The 16,924-nt window shown below is 37.7% G+C and overlaps 1 long non-coding RNA gene across 6 annotated transcripts in view; it reads left to right on the top strand.

Moving 5' to 3' along the window:
* Nucleotides 1-3,566: 3,566 nt before the first annotated feature.
* The window catches only part of LOC112643766 (uncharacterized), a 107,597-nt gene continuing 94,239 nt past the window's right edge, over nucleotides 3,567-16,924 (top strand). For 2 of the 6 annotated variants that reach the window (XR_007412127.1, XR_007412126.1), the window contains exon 1: nucleotides 3,571-3,956. This is a non-coding gene — a long non-coding RNA (uncharacterized LOC112643766). Of the gene's footprint in view, nucleotides 4,027-16,924 lie in introns of all 6 variants that reach the window. The other 4 variants (XR_007412128.1, XR_007412125.1, XR_004810993.2 and 1 more) reach the window with 4 other exon arrangements.

Raw genomic sequence — 16,924 nt, 5'->3', positions numbered from 1 at the left:
TGTAAGGCTTAATGTGTGCATCATGATATCTGAGCAGGACATTTCACTGCTAGAAATACCCCCTCCATGGGGGCCATACTGGAAGCTGTCCTTGCAATGTTATCAATCCCACTGTCTTCCTATTTAGTGTGGCAGACGAGCCCACTCCCAGGGAGGTCGGTCTTGCCTGTTCTTGGGCTCCCAGCCAGAAGAGAACAATAATAGAAACTGGAAAACAAGCCCTTCAGGAAAGGAAAACTCATGTCTTATACTGCCCCCAGTGACATCTCTCCTTCCTGGCCCATATGGAGTTGAGGCCTCTGTGTCCCAGTAGAACTAAGATCTCGTGTACTTGCCTCCAATTCTGATCTTGGGGCCACTTGGTAATTTAGAAGGCAGAGTCCTGGTTCAGCAGGCTCAGGAGTATCTCCATCTGATAGCTACTTTTGGATGGATTCATCTATTAAATGACACTAAAAGTACCTGTGTAAGCTGAGCAGGGTCCCCAGTCTGAGCAGCTGATGTCTGCTCACATGACATTCTACCACAGAACTGGCAGGTCTTTCACATGTGTATTGTTGAACTCTATGGGAAGAGGTCTTGCAGAAAGGACATATGGGGCCATAAACCAGCCTCTGCTTTCCCAGCCAAGATTGTTTCCACCTGGCAATATCATCACCTTCTAAAAGCTTTACAGCCAGGGCATTCTTTATGATTTCAGATAACACTTTTACCTCTGCTTTGTCTGGCCTGCCAAGCCCATCCCTCTCCAACCTGGCCCCTAATTCCAGCCCAGGAAGCCAGAGAAAGGGATTTAGGTCTGTGGTAGGAGCACCAGACTTCTCTATAACTACCCCCAGTGTGAGAGAGAAGGATGTCATGAGAACCCACCTTCAAGAAACATGTGTTGGATTTCTATTTTTAGCCAAATTCATATTTTAACTGTGTTCCATTTTCTTCTTTTACCTTAATCAATGCTGTATTTTTCTACTTAATTCAATACTATTGAATTCTTGTTATAGACAAAGATCTTACCTAGGCCCTAAGGATTAGACAAATATGGATAGGGCAGATATAGTATCCTAGGAACTCACTAACTGATATTTTTGAAAAGTTAAATAAAAATGCAACTTTTTCCAAATCAATAAACCTGATATGGAGGCTGATTTATTAGACTGGACTAGAGTTTGAAATTCACTATGAATCAAGCAGGTTGTTGAACACCCAAATTAACTTTCTATGAAGAAAGAGAAGTCTTGGACTGTAAGGCTTGCTGAACTACACAAAATAAGTTATAAGTTTGCCTTATTTTTGTTCATTTAAAGAGAAAAATATTACCAGAATTTTTTGAATAGGGAGAAAGAATCTAGAAATAGCAAAATATGAAAAGACAGAAAAAATTATAGCGGTAAAAGGAATGCATGGACTTTTCAAGACTATGAACTCTCCAGTAATGGATTGAGGTCTGTTGACATACAAAGGAATCCTATCTAAAGCAAAGTAAGCCAATTTAATGACAAAAAAGATAATTACTATGTCTAACTAGAAAAAGCTCTCCGTACTGTCCAGTCCCCTCCCTATAAATGGTTTTCCCAATATGTGCAGGCCTGAACCAGTGTGGTCAGACAGAAGGTAAGCATCTGTCCTTCCATACCTCACTTCTTCCCACCTGCGTCTCAGCTCACAGTCACCGCAGTGGATCAGAGCCAACTGATGTGACATCTTTTGCTTTGTGTTGGTTTCCTGGACTCTTCTATTCTCTGTTGGGATGAGCAGTGGGCTCTATGTATTGATTCCAACTCACAAAGAAAGGAACTGCCTGTGTCTCCCTGCTGGGACTGACCTCACAAATGTTTACTCATGAGGCTGCATGGGCAGGACTCCAGCGTCTTTCTATTGCTTGTTTGTATGGGATAGTCCAGAATGTCTTTTTTTGACAAGAACATTACTCATGCTTTTCATCTCCCTGACGTAAATTCTGCCAATTTAGTGATCACTCCTACACGTGTTGGTACCAGCCCCTAGTCTCTACTGCCTTTTGCCATAGAATATTTTTTTACAGTAGTGGTAAGTGTGCTTCTCTACCTATCTCTATCTGTAACAAAACTGAACTTGAGCTTGACTTGTGAAGTTGGGAAGAATAGCAAGTCTCATTTAATCACTTGTGATTTAAACACACGTGCACATGCTGTGCACACACACACACAAAAGAAGCCAGATGTATCGTGCGTGTCTCTTTCTGGAGTTGACAGGTTTCAGTGATGAGCTCAGCATGATGACATTTTACAAATAACACATTACCTCCACCTTCTGAGACATCGCAGCTTTGTGATTTAATATCCAGCACTCCCTCTCTCACCTGTTATTACTCTTTCAAATTCCTATCCAGGAAGAAATTTCAGTTTTAAGACATGTGATGCTAAAGCTAAGAGCAGCAACTTTCGTTTTTTCTTTTATGAGTGGTTTAGAGGCCTGAGGTGTGATTTCAGAGTGTGGCATCAGGAGAGCTGGAAGGGGAAGAATGAAGCCCAGCAGAGTGCCAGAAACTGCACTTTCTGCTCCGCCGTGTGAAAACTGCTGAATAGGGCTCTGCATTCCTCCTCCTTGGCCCTAGCAGGAGCTTCAGGTCAAGAGATCAGACCTCAAATTTGCCTGGGTACCTCAGTCAGTTGGTTGTCAGACTCTTGGTCTCAGCTCAGGTCATGATCTCAGGGTCACAAGATCAAGACCAGGAGTTGGGAGTGGGCTCTGTGCTCAGTGGGGAGTCGCTTGGGATTCTTCTGTCTCCCTGCTCCCTTCTCTCTGCTCATTCTCTCTCTCAATAAACAAAATCTTTAAAAAAAAAAAAAGTTCAGACACTGAATGCTTCTCCAAGGAATAAGCACACTACTGTCATCACCTCAACTTTTGGCTGGGTAACACAGGTGTAGGGGGAATCTGACTCTTCGGTGGTTGAAATGATAATTGGAAATGTTATTCAACTAGATTGTGGTATATCTACCTGGTGGAATATTACACAGGCTTTTCAATGGAAAATTTGAAGACTATGAAGTAACCTGGGAAATGTTAGTGATAAAGTCTTAGTATAGGGCAGCCCCGGTGGCTCAACGGTTTAGTGCCGCCTTTGGCCCAGGGCCTGATCCTGGAGACCCGGGATGAAGTTCCACGTCGGGCTCCCTGCATGGAGCCTGCTTCTCCCTCAGCCTGTGTCTCTGCCCCCACCCCCCTCTGTGTGTGTATGTCTCTTATGAATAAATAAATAAAATCTTTAAAAAAATAAAAGATAATAAAGTCTTAGATATTAGAAATGAAGTGTCTTAAGGGCACCTGGGTGACTCAGTCAGTTAGGCATCTGCCTTTGGCTAGGGTCATGATCCTAGGGTCCTGGGATTAAGCCCCACATTGGGCTCCCAGCCTTGTGAGGAGTCTGCTTCTCCCTCTCTCTCTGCTGCTCCCTCTGCTTGTGCTTACTCTCTCTCTCTCTTTCTGTGTCAAATACATAAATGAAATCTTAAAAAAAAAAAGAGAGAGAGAAAAAGCAAGAAAGAAATGAAGTGTCCTAGTGTTATCAGTCACTGTCAGTTCTGCTGCAAGGCTTTCTAAGGAATGGGCTCCCTTTATAGCCCTCGCTCTGGAAAGTCTTAGGTCATTCTAGGAGCTATACCCCACACATGCTCAGAGATTGGACAAGCTTGACCCAAGGAGAGCTCATTCACAGATTTACCATCATTTATTCAGAGGCTGGCATACAGAGATGACCTGGACCAACTAGAGTTTTCCCCTGGGAAATCTAGAGTAAGAAACAAGGAATGAATTCCCAAGAAGCAATTTTACTGGAGCTGTAAAATTGCCACAGGCTTGAGGAAGTCAAAGACATATGCAGGATGATGTTATGAAGTGATGTAAAGAAGAAAGAAAAAGCTGGTAGAAGAAGAATGAACTTGAGAGAAACTGAATTGAAGAGAAGCCCTGAAAAGGTCTGTCCTCTGATCCATTCTGATTTGTTTGAATACTTTCTGGTACTACCACCCTTCTCCCCCATGTCAAGTAAGTCTCTGCTTTTTGAAGTTCAAAGAGCACTACTTAAAACAGTAAAGTTCTGTAGACCTCTGCTCACTAACAAATTTCTGAAAGATTTTTTCAAATGTGAATAATTCTCCTTGCAAAAAAAATATTTTTAGATCTTATAACTTTGTACCCTATAGTCAAAGTTCTCAGTTTACTGTTTCTCAAGAGGTTTTTTAGACATAACGCAGGATAGAAGAAAAAAATGGAAACCAAACAATATTCACACTCCCACCTTCCCCAAGGCTAACTTGGGACTCTTTTTCCAAGTCACACTTACACTCTCCTGCCTTCTTCTGGATGGATCCCATCTTTGGAAATTCACATAATGATGCGTACATCTCCTTTTTCTTGGAAGTCACTGGGCTCCTACCCTTAGTCATAGTATAGGCATGCATCTTTCCCATCACTAACGATGTTTTTATAAGATCAGTTATGTTACGTGCTTATGGAGAAATAACACTGTATTTGTTTTTTTTATAACTGCAAAAACATGACCAAGGAATGTATTAAATCACGCCACAAATAGAATGCTATGCATAGCAACAGATTTATAAAACACTAATTAAAAGATGATTGCTCTTCCAACCAACAAACTATTTAGAAATAATATTTGCATAATTGTGCTTCCCTTGAACATCGTCTCTGCTTCTTTTTCATAGTAATTTATTTGGTCCCTTTAAAGTAAATTTATTGATGTTTTCATGGCATTAATTTTCTCATTTGGGAAAATCTTTTTAAAAAGTCAACCTATTTAAAAGTGTAACTGAGGAGTCTTTAATGAATTTTTAAAAACAACTATTCTTTTTGTAGTGGACAAAGGTCGACACTTCTTGTGCTTCATGAATTTATTGAGTATGAAATTTGAAAAAGTCGTATTAGGTCATAGCTTTGCTTGAAAAGTAGAATTTAAAAAAAAGGAAAAAAAGAAAAATAGAATTATATACTTGCATTAGAATTAGATTTATATAATTATATCAATTATATAATTGCATTGAATTAGAGTTTTTCTTGAGATCAATAACATATAAACAAATAGTGGCTAAATGTGATTAACATTGAAATGGACTTTTAGTTCAATTTTGCTTTTTAAGTAAAACCTGACCAAGGACCAGACCAAGGTGTCAAACAGATGGAAGGAGAAACTGGTAAAAGTAGATAATTAAGGTGATTTTCTTTCCATGTTTGAGGTTGAGGCTTTCCTTCACCTGAAAGCAAACTTCATATTTTAACCACTAAAGTCTAAAAGAGTATTATTATATCTAAAAACACGAAACATTTACATATATTACTACGATGACTCCTGAGTTGGCTTGCAGTGTTGAGTAGAACATTCATTTAACATTGCACATGGATTAAAAAATGTAGGGAGAGTAGAATAGCAGCAAAGGAAGGTAGGGCTAGGTGTGTGAAATTTGCAAACCATCAAAGCCGACAACCATTCACTGCTTTAATTATGTATTTGATAGTTCCTTTATAGAGAGATTGTGAACATTTAACTTGAGTTATTCCTGTGACTCCAATAACAAGATCTGATAACAGCTCAAACCCCTTTCATCCAGAGAAGGCCTTAGTCTATACTTGCTTTGCTATACAAAGGTTGACAGATACTTTATTTATAGGGATGTGCGTAAGCCTACCTATTTGAATTGGTGAGGGTTACACCTGCTAGCCATTGAAGTCCTAAATGAATAGACCCAAACTCTATAGTTCCTTTCTTACATATATAAATAATCATATTACCAAAACAAGCCTCTGTCCTTAGCTGCTGTGCATACTCATTTGTATTAGTATTTCCAGGCATTGTAATTTATGTTCATTTCATCTGTGCCATTTTCTTGGAAGCTGCTAATGGGTTAAAAGTATGTCATCTCCTTTCCTTGGGAGCTTCCCACAGTGCTTGAGATACTGTTGTGCCCACAGAGATGGTTCAGTGAGCACTGTGGTCCCTTGAGAGAGGATTAAGTGTTCCTACCCTTCTAAGAATATGAGAAGAATGATAACTCTAAAAAATTTGTTTCAAATCAAGAGATTGGTTGGTTGCTTTTGTTTCTACTTTGTGTAAGATGAATTATTTATGGCTCTCACATCAGGAACTTCTTTTCTACTTGTACCATTTAATTCTTGTAGCCATCCCTTCAAATTATAAAAGTGATTAAAATCATTATAAATATTTCTGTGAAAAAAAACAAGAGAAAAAGTTTTGCAAAACTTTACTTATGCACAAACAGCACTTGTGTTTTCTTCTTTAGCGCTTCTTAGACTTTTCTACCCAAGCAGCTCCAGATGGCAGAAGGTCATGAATACAAACCCAGAAACCCTCAATCTTCAGTTAGAACTTGGAACAAGCTGCTATAAGCTCAACACTTCTTGGACATCTCCTATTTTATCTTATTGATTTTTCTTTCTGCGTTAGTATATGTGCTGCCAAAGTGAACACTTCTTTCTGCTTTATATTAATATTCATATTTGATTTCATAGAATTTCCTTCAAATCTTCATACAAATGTGGATACTCCCAAGAGGCATATTTTATACTTCCTGTGAGCTGGCTGTGGTTTTATGTCGGTGTGCATATTCCAGTTTAAGTGTGAGCTATGGGTATCAGAAGATGCACTCTTGCTGTGTTTTAAAGAATAAGCTGCTTTACTTTTGACATAAGGCATTAATCACGTGTGATTTGAATATATAAACGATTATCAGGTTTATGGCATCCTATAAGAAGAGCTCATGACTGAATTTTTGTTGAGAAATATGTGATTTGTTTTTATAAGCTTTGCCTAAAAATTTATTAGAAGTAATAATAATTTTTTTTTTTTTAAATCACTGTAAAGGCAGCACTATGAGTGAACTAAGGGCAGGCTCCAGGGTCAGGTTTGAGTCCTGGCTTTACCATTTTCCTATCATGTGACCTGCACATGTTGCTTCACCTCTTGTGCCTAGTTTCCTCGTCTGTAAAATGGGATCAACAATAATACTTAAAATGTCAGGCTGTAAGAATGAATAAATTGATAAGTATATGTAAAGCACTTTGAATGTCTAGTGCTAAAAAAATATTAGAAAAAAATTATATGCATAAATGACGTTGATAATATATTGAGATTTGTTTTATGAAAGGAGTGACATCCATGTAAGGTTAATTTCAGAGAACTGGGCGGGTGGAACTCAGGTTCTGCACTCCCATGAGTTAGAACACCACAAGTTGACCTGTCGTACCCCTCCCATCATCATATTGCCACAACGGTTCACAGCAGGCTACCTCCCCTCTCTGGCTCAGAAGATAAGCCATGAAGCCATTGGAAAGAGGCCATCCATCATGACATCACTTGATATAATTATTCTTTAGAAACTCCGTTCTCTGCCTGAGGTGGAAGTGTGCTGGGCAGGGTTGTCAGGAAACACAGCTGAACTGGCTTTGTCTTTGTGGCGCTGTCTTGTCTCTGCAGATTATTGTTTCAGGGTATACATTTTTTTGTTTGTTCCCACATTTGGACTCAGAACCTTTAACCTTTTCAAAAAGACAATGATGAAGATGCTCATTGACACTGACCTCAGAGACCACCTCTCAATGGAACCACTGGCAATTGCTTTTTTTCCCCCCATAACCTTGGTCCTTTATGATAAACCCAATGTGAATATTTTTCATTGTGTTGATAGCCTAGCAACCAGGCTTTGGATTTTACATGTTTTACACTGTTTACACAAAGCCCAGCTTTCAGTTGAATCTGCTCCCACTACAGCCCTGGGATAATATTTCAGAATGGAAAGGGCCTCATTGTGGTTGTAAAAACAGACAACAGAAATAGGTTTCATAAACAAGAGCAAAATATAGGTATTGTGTATGTAAAAGAACAGTGAGAACAAAGCTCTCTTGAATTTCTAAAGAGTGAGAAGAATTGCCATCATTCAGAGTTCTCAGAGCTCACTGGCACAAGAATGGGATTCCCATCTGAGCAGAAGATCACTGTGTAGACCATGTCTGACCACTGACTGAATATCTGCTCGAGGCCCAGAAACTGTAAGCAAAGAGGGGCCTTCTCTTAGAGTACTTGAAGTACTTCTTTTCCCATTGAGCTCAGAGATATAAAACCATAACACAGAATTTATAAAAAGGTGGTTGAATGACTCATCGATGAAAAAGAGTGCAGTGCTGAGCATGCAGTCTTTTACTATAGAGGATCAATAGTTATTAACATTAACAAACATATGAATTTATATTGAGCTGCTAGAAGTGTTATGTTGCTATTGTCCAAAGTTAATGTATGTTGGGGACAATGAGAGAGAACTTCCAGAATCAGGGTTCTGCCTATTGGAATGTAAGGACTGAAGAGGCAGATATTTCAAGAGTGTTGAAACCAATATGTGGCAATGAGTAAGACTGTAGGCTTCATTTCCAGACCAGGGTTCAAATGCTATCTCTGCTACTTACCATGTAAGACTTATGAAGTTTCTTCTAGTCTTGGCATTCTCCCGTATAAAATGAGGAAATTTTTAAGGCTGTTGTAATGTTTTAAAAAATGATGTATATAAGGCTCTTGCCTGATAGATTTTGAATAAATGGTGGTTATTATTTAGATGCTAACTGAAGAGGATAAAGAATAATTTACATAGTGATATGATAGTAACTACAGATGTAGGTTATATTTGGTAGAACTCTCCTGAATCAACTAATTTAAGGAAGCATTTCTAAAACCTCCACTATGCACCACATCCTTCACTAGATACTACGATAGTGATAGGAAGAAGCCACAATAGGCCAAGTTAAGCCTTGACATGTGTTCTCGTGGGGTTGTATCTGTTTTATTTTCATAGTTACAGTTCGTAACATGTAGAGGACAATTAATGAATATTTGTTGTAAGTAAATTAGCCAATGGATAAATGAATTTATAATTTCAGATATGGTTTCTGCTCTGAAAGCAGCGTATAGTTCAGGAGAAAGAAATACATGTACATAAGTAATAAAGAGAGGAAAACAAGGAAGGGATTATACCCTACCTCTGAGATTCTAATCAAAATGAAGTTTTAAAAGTTTTAACTCAGTGGAGTGATGATGCTTGTGAATCCTTAAGAGAAGGCCAGCTAAAGCACCAAATCAACATAGTCTTGCTGATGCCTATTACACCCTAAGTCCAGGAGTAGTAGGAGGAACACCAGAAATGATGAGTGCTTAATTGGGACTCTTAAGGAACTCATAGTCTACTAGGGCTGATATTGCTAATATCTTTATACTGTTGCATTGGGTTCAACCTAAGCCTTACTGGATAGAGAGCTTGCTTTGTATTTTACTAAATATAAACAAAGTCATGTCATATGCCAAAATATGTTTAATGACTATGGTTGATAAAAACTAATTTGGGAAATTCAATATATCAGGATGTTACTCAGAGAAATATATGCTGATGGAGTTATGTTTAATAAACTTGAAAGTATAACTTTTCACATATTAAATCACAGTGAACTCTGCATATTCAAGGTTAAATAAAAAGAGACAATTTAAATCTTTTTTTCCCCTAATCATTATTTTCTTTTTTAAATTATTGGTTAACATGATTCAGAGCTCATCCACCTAGAATTTCCTTTTGGTCATTTCACGGGGGTCTAGCACCTTCAGGACAAGTTTACAGTAAAGAGGACAGAAGAGACTCTCAAATCAGTAATTTGTCATATCCATTAGCTTTTAACCTCAAAGGTTATACAGGGCAGAAAAGTGAGATTGTTAATCTCTTTGGTTGTATTTTGAATAGTCAAAATGTGACCTTCCTTGATCTTTGGGGATCTGTCTATTCCCATTGTAAGACTCCACAATCACCTCCCACAGCGACCACAAACCTAAGCCTATCCACATATCTCATCCTCCTTAGTTATTATTTCAGGAATTGGCCCATGACCCAGGTAAAGCCAAGGAGATTTTTCTAGGTCTTCTGGGAAAGATGTCCTAGATCTTCCTTACTGGGTGTGGATCTAAGAGGATAAAGCAGAAGACTCCACTGGTGCTATTTCATGGGTTAGCTGAGACTGCAGGAATGTAGCTGAAGGCAGAGGTGAGGTTTCCATGGTATCATTTCAGGCCTGACTACAGACATGCTGAAGCCATCCTCTAAAACTAAAAATTGCAGGAATAATAGCAGTTTCTTTTTCCTAAGCTATTTTAGCCAGAAGTTTGTGTCACTGTCAACCAAGAGTCTGCACACATCCTGGATTTCCAGATAGTTTCTTCTTTGCAATGTAGACAACTAGTTAAGTGTTCACTAACTATGATACTCAGTATGCCTTAATTTTTATACAATTGTAGAAATTTTCATATAAGGACTTGGCAGCAAAATCTCCTCCCACCTTTTTGCATAATTTCATTCTCTTTTTGGTACAGAAAATATTGTTCCTTTGTCTGTGTTTTTCCATAAGTGGGGATTTTTAAGATATTCAAGAAAAGCAAAAACACCAGATAAGAACTCCCCGAATTTCCCCCTTCCAAACAACCAATCACGTCACCTTTATATGCATCTCCTTTGTTTTTCCTGTTAAGAAGAGGCATGCCCTCCTATGAAAGGGCAATCCCTCTGCTCTTGCTTTGATTCTCATCTCCTCTTTCCTTTAACAAAAAGTTACAGAATCAACTTTCTCTTTTTCTCACCTCTTTCTCTCAATTTTGTCCAATCTTTCTCTCTGGGGGGAAAAATGAAAAGCAGGGGGAAAAACACAATAGAACAACTTATGACCATATTTAAACAACAAATGAATAGATGAGTGAATGAATGAATAAAATCTCTCCCTCAGCTCCACTTACTCTCCTCATCCTTCTCTTTTCTAGTCAAACTTACAAAAATAACTATCTTTACTTTTCATCTACATGTCCTGAATTTTTCATTCATTCTTTTATCTACTCCAAGCTTCTAACCATTTCCTTCCAACAAATTCCTCTCATCAAGGTCATTAATGACCTCACTGTCAAGAAATCCTGTGGTTATTTTTTAGTTCTAGTTTTCATTGTCCTTTCAGGAACATTCACTTTGGGATCCTCATTCCTTTTAAAATACAATATGCTTTTAATGTCTACATCACACACACTTTACTTTTCTCTAACATATTTGACCACTTCTTCATTTTCCCCAATAGACTGGTCTTTACACAGACATCAAATGTCAGAATTCTTCAAAGTTTGGGTGCCTGGGTGGCTCAGTTGGTTAGGTATCTACCTTTGGCTCGGGTCATTATCCCTACATCTGACTCCCTGCTCAGTGAAGAGTCTCCTCTCTCTCCCTCTGCTGATCCCCCTGTTTGTGCTTGCGTGCTCTCTCTGTCAAATAAATAAATAAAATCTTAAAAAATAAAAAAGAAAAACTCAAAGTTCAAGCCTACAATTAAAAACTATATGGGTAACACTAACACTATACTTTCTTCCTGGAAAACTCATTGAAATCTGTTGTTTCAATTACCACATGTATGTAGGTGATTCCATATCTGTATTTCTAAACTTTTCACCTTCTCATATATCCAACTACACCTCTGACATCGCTCTTGAATATTTTAACTTGACCAAAATCAGCTCATTTCCTTTTCCATTCCTCAATATAAACCTTCTTCTCAGTAATCCCTATCTCAGTGGATATCACAACCATAATCTTTAATAATATTATTTACCACAAACCCCTTTTCCAATTGTCTGATTGTTCTATCAGTTGTGGAGAGAGAGGTGTTGAAGGCTGGATTTTTCTATTTTTGTGGATTTTTCTATTTCTTCTTTTGGTTCTTTCTATTTTTATTTCATGTATTTTGCAGATTTTTCTATTTCTTCTTTTGGTTCTTTCTATTTTTATTTCATGTATTTTGCAGCTTTGTCTGGTGTGTACACATTTAAGATTGCTGTGTCTTCTTGGTGGATTGACTCTTCCAACATTATTTAATGTCCCTCTCTGATCTAGATAACTTCTTTGTTTTGAAATTTACTTTATATGATGTTAATATGTTCTTTCTTTCCTTCTTGATTAATGTTTTCATCGTATATCTTTTTTTCAACCTTCCTACATATAGTTAGGATTTTTAAAATCTGTTCTACCTATCTCTGTCTTTTATTTAATATATCTAGGCAATTTACATTGAATGTACTTACTAATAGTTTAGGGCTTATATCTTTCATTTGATTTTTTGTTCTGTTTCCTTTTGTTCCTTGTTTCTCTGCTTTATTTTTCCTGCCTTTTTTGGGTGGGTTACTTGAATATTTTAGAACTCCATTTTAATTTATCTGTAGTGTTTTGAGTGTATCCTTTTGCATAGATTTTTTAGTGTTTGCTTTGGGTATTCTATTTTATCTAATTTCTACTATTATCGTTTTGCCAGTTTGAGTCACTTATGAGAACTTCATCTCACTTTAAGTATCTTTCTATTCCCCCAGTGATAAAATCAATCCATTTTGGTCATTAAAGTTTTGAATTAGGGTCACACTGTCCCAAAAGACTATAAATTAGATTAGCAAACTGCTCAGCATCCTGTATTTCTTGCGACTTCTCAGGTGGGCAGTTAGTGGAAAACAGTGGTAACAGCTGGCCAGGAGAACCTGACATCTTGGGATTCTATGTGCTCAGTGGAAATGACCCCAACTTGCTCAAAGGAGACACTATCCTTGGCCAAGGCCATTACATTAATTCACTTTTCCATTTTGAATAAAGGAATAATTTGTCATACCAGGGAGTAATATATGATAGTTTTTTAAAAATTAGGAGTATTTGGGGTTCTTAAGATGAACTTGTTTTCTGAAGAGCTCAAGTACTCTCTAGATATTTCTGGCTGCCATAACTTACCTAGAAACAAAAGGCTGATGGAGTTTGTACAGGGGTCATGAAAAGAAACAGGAAAGGAAAGGAAGAGAGGAGAGAAATGGGAGGAAAATGAATGGAAATTAAAGAGGAAAAAAAGTTTTCTGAAAAATGTTCCAAAGTTCTAAGACCTTTGCTTAGGTGTCACAAGACTAATCTAAATGACGGGTTTTTCCTTATCATTCTTTTTAGATTTATGTATTTATGTATTTATTTATTTACTTATTTATTTATTTGAGAGGGAGAGTGCACATGAGTGGCGGAGAGGAACAGAAGGAGGGAGAGAGAGAGAATCTCAAACAGACTCCCTGCTGAGCTCAGGGCTCCATCTCAAGACCCTGAACATGACCTGAACTGAAACCAAGAATTGGGTGCTTAATTGACTGAGCCACCCACGTGTCTCCCTTTTCTTTCATTTTTTGACTGATGGATATGCTGAGGATTTGAGAATGATTATATTCTAAAAAGTCCTTGACAAGGAAGTTTCTGGGAAACTTGTAAATCAAACCCTTGCAGCAGTCCAGACAGTCTTTCTTCAGTGTCTTTCATTAATACCATTTCTACAGGTCAATGTAGAAAACCTCAGTGCTTGAATGGGATGGAAAAAAGAAAATGATCTCAATCCTTTAATCTATTCCTAGTAGATCACTATCATTATCTACAATCAGTTCTATATATAATTAGAGGGTTTATTTTTGCATTACAAAAACTATCCCTAATTATGTGTTATTTGTAAATTGCTGCACATTGACATTCATCTTTATGATGAAATGAGGGTCTTGCTCCTCACTATATTAATATCACTCCTATGCTCTTTTTCTCCTACCCCAAATCTTCAATTTAGTGATCAGTTAAGTTCAAAATGTTTTTTAAAAATAATATTCACCTGTCATTCCAGCATCTGTGACATGTTCTGTGTCAAAATACCCTTTTTCACTTATCTGTCCTCTGGCAGAAGAAGACAGAGGTAAGTCACGATGGGTTAAAGCAGACACTGGAACAGGCTTTATACCAGTGTTGCATTTTCTACCTCGAGGTTCTGACATAGATGCTTACTATAAGCATTTTCTTGTTCCTTTGCTTAAAAATGTCCCGCAGAGTTATAATAAGGGATATCTTTTTGGGATGGACCTCCTTCTAGGGAAAAGAGATTTTTTTACACTGAACAAATTGGTCAAGGCTACCTTGTGACTGAGTAGAAGCAAGGTAATAAAAAAGAAGTTGATTATTTCTTCAAACTTTAAGCACACCTGGGAATTCATGGACCCACAAGGTGAAAGAATTTGTTTTTTTTTTTTAAGAATACTTTAGAAAGATTCCAGTATTTGAAAGTATTAAAACCATTTTCATTTTCAAGTCTGAGATCAAACTGAGACATTGAGGATGAATTGTGCAAAAAAGACCAGAATCTAAAATCCCCATTCTGATGCTCATTTTCCTTGGAACTAGATGACTCTACAGCATTAAAAGCAGTTCTTCCTATTGGTATCAATAGGAAACATTTACCTGTAAAGCATATTTATTTTTTAAAAATCTTAATGTAGATTATAATGTCCCCAGGTTATTTCTTACATTGTCAGCAATTTAAAAAATCCAGTAGAGTTGAAAATATTATGAAGAAATACTACATTTTGTCATTAAATGATAACTTGGTGAAGTAGTCCTTTAGGATACCTGAAAATACTTAAGTTCCCATCATCAATATTATTATAAAGAATGTTTATTAAGAATTTATCTGCATTTTTTTTCACTCTTGGTGTTATGAAAATATGGTACCCCTTAAAGATTCTGGGATAGGTTTAAATATTTGCCAATCTTATGTAATCCTATGCCTTTATCTGATACTCATGTTTGATGTTCTCTAGCATTCAGTATATGGCTCATAGATATGACACTTTCTTGGGCAATGTCACCCCTTTTGCTATTAGTGATTACTCTCAATAAATATTACAGGAATGGAAGAGCTAGAAGAGCATAATTGTTAGGAACACGGGTTCTGGGCATGAATGTAGGCTACTTGAGTTCAGACCTCCTCTTACCACTCACAAACCTCTTCAAGGTTCAGTTCTTCAATCTGTAGTAATACCCACCTACTTGATAGAGGTGTGAGGTTTATACGTGTTAAAAATGCTTAGAACAGTTTGTCACATTGCAAGTGGTCAGTGTTGGTTATTATCTTTATGTCATTGATTCTCAAATCTGTATTTCTAATCTGTCACCAAAACTTTAGAGCTAAATTAATTCTCTTTCTTTCTCAAAAAAAAAAAAATCATCCTAATAGCTTATGCTAGTATCACCTGGAATGCTTATTTAAAATGCAGATTCCTGGACTTCATCCCATCTTATATGAATCAGGATATCTGGAGATAGCACTCAGGAGTCCATATTGTAACAAATGTCCAGGTATTCTGATCTACAGTAAAACTTGTAATCACTTTTCTAAATTTCTATTTATTGCCTCAGAGTCATCTGTACTGGACTGACCCTCGAGCTGAACTTACCCCAAACTTGTTTCATTATCATACCCTCAGAAAGTCATCCTTTCTTGGTCACTGGCATCATCTGTCCCATACTCACTAAGACATCCTAGAATTATCCTTGACTTCTGACCCTGTCAATTCCACATTTGATTCCTATGATTTCTGTCTCTCCTAAATATATCCTCCTGTCCATTCCTATTGTTATTTACTTTATTCATCCATTCAACTATTGGTGACTGAGCACCTACTATGTGGTAGGCAAGGGATACAACCATGTGTGTGTTGAGATTACAACTTATTATAGCTCGAGCCCTTATCATTGCTCTCCTGTATTATAACAACTGCCTACGAGTTCTTTGTGCCTTTAGTCTTCATTGCTTTCCAAATCATCCTTCACATGGCTAACTAAAATTAACTCAATCATATCTATCAGTCTGTGCTTAAAGCTCTGTCACTTCTAAAATAAGGTTAACCTCCACAGTGTCAGAAACAACCTGTTCCAGGATGTATTGACATCTCTACTCTACTTCATATTAGTCTCTCCACATAGGATTTTTGCTCCAAAAACACTAAGAAATGTGTAAGTCTCTCTCCCAGACCATGACTGTATCAAATGCACATATATTTGGCTTCTACTCTTTTCCAGATGTGTGCAGAATTTTTTGTGAGATATGAGGGCATAAGTCAAACTTGCAGGGTATTGCCTCAGTGTCTTTCCTAGTTTTGTTCTTTCTTACAACTTCTGCAATGCCCCCTGTCCCTCTCACTCCAATTCCCTCTTTGTTAGCCCACCTGACTCATCCTTCTAGATTCATTTTTTTCTGGTCAATCCCTACATCCTCATGCTTGGCCTAAGTGGCCTTCTGGTGATATTTAAAAGAATTCTAAGCATCGTGTTCACCGTGTTGGACTAATGTTATCTATTTGTATGCTCGTCTTTCTAACTGGACTGAAAATTCCTTGAGAGTGCAGAACTTGATCATCCTTGAATTCCTGGCAGCCCAAGGTCAAGGCAACCATAGAAATAGAGGCACCCTCCCAGCCTGACCCTCTGCTCTCCTCTTCTTACCCCCTAGTTAACTTATTTTTTATGAGAACACATACAAACTCTGTCCAAATTCCAAGCTTCCCATTTGATCTGAAAACTATTACCCCTTGGCTGTTGTTCCTTGGACCTAAGTGCTGACTTTCCAGAGATGCTATCCAGACTTTAGAAGATAGACCTGGGAGAGGATGTGCCTTCCCTGGAGGAAGGCTCAGGTCATCAGGGCAGAGAATTCCAGGCCTCAAGTGATGAGAGCATGGTCTTATTTGGGGATGGGACCTGAGTAGACATGTTCCTTTTACCTGATGGAAAGGGATGATGCTGGAGGAGGGGGACTTCTAAAACACAGAATCTGGGGAGGCACTCTGGCTATTTGGGTCTAAAAACAGAGCTAATTCTATGCTGATTATAGAACAATGTCTGATACATGGAAGGTGTTCAGTACTTGTAGTTAAAATGGATCCTTGAATAATCATCTGACAACATTTTCCAACCTGCCAACCCCAATGTCAAGACAAATTCCCATGTTGCCATCAACTGAAATA

The sequence above is a fragment of the Canis lupus genome, chromosome 1 (assembly GCF_003254725.2).
Source record: "Canis lupus dingo isolate Sandy chromosome 1, ASM325472v2, whole genome shotgun sequence".
Taxonomy (NCBI): domain Eukaryota; kingdom Metazoa; phylum Chordata; class Mammalia; order Carnivora; family Canidae; genus Canis; species Canis lupus.
The sequence above is the reverse complement of the archived record's forward strand: the minus strand, read 5'-3'. Positions and strand labels throughout refer to the sequence as shown.